General features: G+C 41.1%; 1 non-coding gene across 1 annotated transcript; it reads right to left on the reverse strand.

Moving 5' to 3' along the window:
- Positions 1–5,200: 5,200 nt before the first annotated feature.
- Positions 5,201–5,291, reverse strand: LOC143523676 (small nucleolar RNA SNORD88). Its single transcript, XR_013133422.1, has one exon. It is a non-coding gene; the product is annotated as a small nucleolar RNA SNORD88 (small nucleolar RNA).
- Between the last annotated feature and the right edge of the window lie 543 nt (positions 5,292–5,834).

A 5,834-nucleotide genomic window follows, 5' to 3' on the forward strand; every position in this document is an offset into this window, starting at 1 on the left:
CCTACATAACACATTGCAGTGGAGGATTATACTTATTACGATGGCGGTGGCAGTGTTGGATGTGACTGAAACGAGCTGGAACGTCGTCTTTCCTGCAGGTGCAGAACCTGCGCTCTGCCGTGTCCCGCATGGCGGTGGTGTCCTTGAGGGAGTTGTACTCCAGCCTGCAGAAAGGGATGGACCAGGAAGTGGAGGCTACAGCTAAGGTCCTCCTTCACAAAGCAGCGGAGTCCAATGCCTTCATCAGGCAGGACGTGGACACAGCTCTGGACAGCATGGTGCAGAACTGCACCCCCATTCGGAGCATGAACGCCCTTCTCGCTGGAGGACTCTGGTCAGTTAGCCTGCAGTGAGCTTTAAACTGTGGCTTTCAGATAGCAACAACAGTCACAAGAAGCTAACAAAGCACTGATTTTGGCTGCTGTTTTTACTTTTCCATTGTTATTTCAAAATATTGCCCTGGCCTATATCAATATTTTTAGTTATTTATCCTGTTAAATATTATTTTTATTGCATTCCACCTCCTCTCTTCTGATCCAAACTGCCCTTCACACCGCTTAAAGAATAGGCTAGTCAGCTAGCTTACAGAGGACATGCAAACATTTTCTGTTTAAAAAATACAGATGTACACTCACTGGTGCAAACTAAGCCATCGAATAGAATATGATAATTTGATTGTGCACTTAGATCATACATATGGGTATTAAGTTTCTTTATAGAAGCTAAAAGTTGTAGGCCTACTGTATTCATTGATTGGATGGATTAATAGTTATTACCTTCTTTTTTTGAATGCCCTAATTTTTTTCCTTCTGTTTTCCTCAAAAGTCATCTGAATGCTGCAGTAAGAAAGTGTACTGCTCTGCACTTGGCTACTTTGGTAGAGAAGATTGGCGCTGGCCGCTTATTGTCTGGGGCGAAAGACGTCATAGCGAGAATTATCCCTGCAGTCTCCAAGTTGGCACAGGACGCTTCCCAAGAAACCAGGTTAGTACTGGGATCAGAACGAGAATTCTACAAAGCTTATTCAGTTTCCCAGATACTAATCTTTTGCTGATTCTTTTAGTCTCCTAGTCTGATACTCTGAAGTCAGCAAATGCTGCTAAATTGTAGAGTAATAGAAGCACTATCATGTTTTCTACACACAGACGGCCTTGTAAAATTGTGACCTGGTAAGATAAATGGTCGGTGTGCTGTGAGTTACGGGTCTCTCACTCACGGTTCTCTCCTGTTTTGGGGTCTGTTCTTTGTCTCAGGCGCTTGGGCCGGCGTATGCTGCTGTTCCTGTCCTCCCACCATGACTTTGATAAGATGGTGGAAAAGTACATCCCTGCCAAAGACCTGGCAACCATCAGGAACACTGTCCTCACTCTGAAATCCAAGGTAGCGATTCATGTTTGGATACATGATGAGGATTTTTTTTTTATGCCATTCAGCCACTATGCCCCATGTTTACTCACTAAACAAAGCTTATTCACAAAACTTTTAGGTGAAACAGACTGCAATAAAAAAACCATCTAAACTGTGATGGTAGACATATATTGTAAACAAATAATAAAGTACAGGGCAGTGCGTGGCACCACACAGTGTATTTACAGTAAGGCATGCACAGTGTAGTCCCAGACCCAGTAGTTAAAGGACAGAGCATGGTTCAAAATGAACCGGCTTGAAACCTTTGGGATAGAATCAAAGTATGAAGCAATATGTGGACTTCAATATCATCACTCCATGTTTTGTGGTGATTTGTACGTGTGTATTCCCAGGAGAGGACAAAGGTGTCTAGGAATGCGAAGATATAAGATGCGTCAGCCTCGTCTGGAGCAGCAAGAAGCTCCAGCCGCACAGGTGGAGCGTCAGAACACGCAACGAATGAAGCGTAGCCTTAGGCACACGGTGAGGGACGTGAGCCCAGACGACGCGGCACCTCTGAAAGGTAACTGCTGATTTCGGCGAACGCTCCCCTCTTGTATCTTGAGAACCTTACCGTACCGCTTACCCGTGAACTCTATCCCAGCTGTGGAGTCATGCGTACCTCCTCCTCAGTTTGCCAGCAGGTGAATATTTAAACAGTTAATCAAAACAACAACAACAAAAAAGTGCATCCTGATTGGAACTGTTTGCAATTTTTGATGGTGTTGATGTTGGTTTAATTTGATTGCAGCCTTGTTCATTTTCTGTTTGGACACTATAACCCAATCCTTGTGTTTTCTCTCTTGTGTGTGTTCAGCAAAGACAGCAGCAGAGCACACATCCACAGCATTGCAGACAAGACAGAGTACGTCAAGCAGCTCAAGGCCCTGCTGGGTTCAAAAGACTTCAGCGAGCCCATCAAGGGCATTGATCAGCTGGTGGCCCACTGCGAGGACAACCCATATATGGTCGTGGGCAACATGTTCCTGGTAACACATTTGAACTGAATTGATTTTTAATGTTTTCAGTAGCTTTCAGAAGTGATCTGTATGGGGGGTCATACGTTGGAGAACATTAAATGCTGGCACATCTGAAGAAATGTCAAAAGCTCAGATGCTTCAGAGTAGAAAATATTACAACAATCAGTTTTAACTATTACAGTGGAGGGCAGTCGTGTCCATTGTTAGTGTGAGCTTGTTTTACAATGTATGTGAAGATTTCACCCAAGCGTATCCTTGAAATTGCATTAAACCAAAGAATCCAAGTGAATGACTTATGAAAAAATCAGTCGGTTGAAATGAAAGGGCTTGAAATCAAATCAGCTCCAGGGCTTAACGGCACTGATATGGTGAGTGCCTGATGAATGCATGGGCGGCTTGCTCTATACCTCTCTTCCTCTGCTACAGGTATTTGATGCTTTCAAAGCACGACTGCAAGGTTAACCTCTATGCCTTGGAGGCCTTACAGAAGATAATCACACTGCTCAGAGACAACCTGGTCCAAGTGGTCTACATCTTAGTCCCAGCTATAGTGGACAATCACCTCAACTCCAAGAATAACGCCATCTACATGGCAACAATAGGTGCCATTCAAGCTCTCATCAATAACCTTGGTGGGTTATTTTCTCTCTTTACAAAACATCTTGAAGGACACATGCCACTGGGCTTTAGAAAAACAACAACAATGATTGTGTTCTGTTTTACCTTTGTATCTTTTGATGAAAGGTTGCTAGGTTGGGGAAAAGGTTCACACAAATCAGTAAAAGAATGTTCTTGCTCTTTGGCTAGATGTTTGTGGTGCAGATCAAATGGAAATCTCCTTTCATATTAAGGCACAGTCCAATATAAAGAAAAAAATATTTCTGTAAGACTGACAGGAGATCTTGCATTATCTGACAGCAGATAGTTAAATAATGGAGTTTACAGTGGATGTGCTTAGGCTCTTTTGTTCAATATACAGTGTCTAATCTTTTGTGGTTGTGTATACAGAAATATTCTACAAATTCAAATACATTATCAAAAAACAATTCTTTCAGAAAGTAATTCCACTGATATGCTAAGAGATGCCAGAGATAAAAAAAAGATAAAAGATATTTACCAGAAATACTATAATTCCTATATTAATTAATAATATTTATAATATTGATAATAATCATTCCAGAGAGTTACCATAGTTACCAAATACTGTCACTTTAGTTGAATTAAATCTTTCTAGGTTAAAAAAATGCTTCTGTAATAACCCAGTGCTGTCCAGGGTTGATTTATTTATCTTTGTTCCTTTTAAATATTCTTTTTATAGAGCTGGTTAGGGAACTCTACCCCTGCAAGCCACAACTGGTTGAGCAGAAGGTGCTTCCTCTGCTCTGGTACCTCCTGGGGACCTCCAGCAACAGTGGTACGGTCCACGGGAGGGGTAGAAGCGTGAGAGGGGCCACTGTCCACCTATGCCAAGCCCTTCATGCCCACATGGGTCCGGCGCTGCTGGACTGCGCTGCTTCCCAACCTTCCAATATCCGCAAGAGCCTAAGAGAGTTTGTGAAGAACCTCCCGATCAACTGAGAGCTGCAAGCCAGACCTCCAGACCAAAATAAAGCCCAACATGGATTCTACTTGAAGATGGAGATGTTTGTGTATTTCTTACTGTGCCTGCACTTTAAATGAAAGAGAGAGGAAGAAAGTCAAACGTTTTTAACATTTTGAATTAGCAGAAAGCTAAATCCTTAAACTCAGAATTCCTTTTAAATAAGGAGCACAGATTTTAGCGAATCACATCAGGTTTAACATGCCTAGGAGCTCTGCTCTTTTTGCACTTTGAAATACTAACACTTATCATGATAACTGTTGTCATGGTGACTATAGATATATATTGTTCTATGATTGTTATTTTCTGTTGACATATCCTGAGGTAACTGTGCAGAATGTAATTTATCACATGCACAAGGAACAAGGATCTATAGTCTTTTTGTTGTTTGGTATGTGTAATGTGACTTTTCAATGAGGAGTCTTAAAAAATGAAAAAGCTACGACTCACAAAATTACTTTTGTATTCTATAGCCAGGGCTTAATTTGAGCCGGATCCTGCCGGAACAGGATCCAGGAACTCTCATTTTGAAGGGTGTGTTCCGGGAACTGTCTGCCTCGATCCAGTAACTTTCAAGCCTACTAATTATAAGTTATGAAGAAATCTGTATGCACTTCTGCACTTAAACACTTATAAAACACATGTAAATAATTTAAAAGTAATTTATATATACAAATTGGCTTGTTATTTTAACATTTGTGTGCCTAAGCGTTTTGTGATCCGGTGACATTGTGATTTTGTTTTGCGATCCGGTGACATTGTTGGCCTCTGACCCCTTGTCTCATGCCGCTGTTTGCGTTCTGGCATCGTTTGATTTTCAAAGTAAGCACTGTGTATAGCTAATAAGTGTAATGGCACAGTATTAACTTAACTCATTCTGTCAATAAAAGCTTGTTACTCCTATGATTGCAATTATATTTTTGTATGTGATAAAAACAATTGACAAACACATATAAAAACCAGAGGGCAGCAGATCATGTGAAAATATATTTGTGTAATTCTCAACTTTTGGCCATGACTGTAGACCAGGATAATGACACTACAGAATTTCTTCACAGAGCCTCAGCCAGGTGGAGTCAAGTTTCAGGTGGAGTCAAGAGCACACCACCTGAAACAAAATTCAAGACAAAATGAGTCCCGCCTGTATATTTACAAAGTACGGTGATAAAGCTATTGAATCAGTTTCTTTAACATCCCCCCCCCCCCCCCCCCCCCCCCCATCAGACTCCACCATGTCAAGAGTAGAGGTGCACTTTTCTCGCCACAGACATTCAGAGCCCAGTGCAAAATCATCACAGGAGGAAACCTTCAGACTCCAGATTCAAGACTTAGTCAATCACGTACCTCATCCCCAGGATGCATGGACGATGTCCCCTGAAAGAGAAAACAATTGTCTTAGATTAACAGTCATGGCCTTTTATTCTGAATTGGTCTTATGCTTGTTTCCCGTGTTAGACATCTGTGACCACTGAATTCTGTAACCAGAGACCACCATGCATGTGTCGTCAAGAAATAAGGTAGGGTCAAATCCTGTTAACTGCACATGGGTACTCAATCGTTGATTGTAGTTTATAAGGAAATTAAAGCTCATTTCAAAATGAATTATTTATTTAGTGTGTATTTCTTGATTAAGATATGTGCTTGTATATACTTAGATATTTGTTAATGACATATTTGGCATTCTTAGCGAGGAGCAAAGTAAAATTTTCATTGTATCTAAGGAAACCTGTTCCCTCTGTGCATGACAAACTCTGAATTTGAAAAGATTAGGTAGGCCTAAATGACGTTTTCACGCATGCAGACAATTATGTTTTACGTTGCATGAAAAAAATCTGTTGATTCTAAAG

This window comes from Brachyhypopomus gauderio, chromosome 9 (genome assembly GCF_052324685.1).
Source record: "Brachyhypopomus gauderio isolate BG-103 chromosome 9, BGAUD_0.2, whole genome shotgun sequence".
Classification (NCBI taxonomy): Eukaryota; Metazoa; Chordata; class Actinopteri; order Gymnotiformes; family Hypopomidae; genus Brachyhypopomus; species Brachyhypopomus gauderio.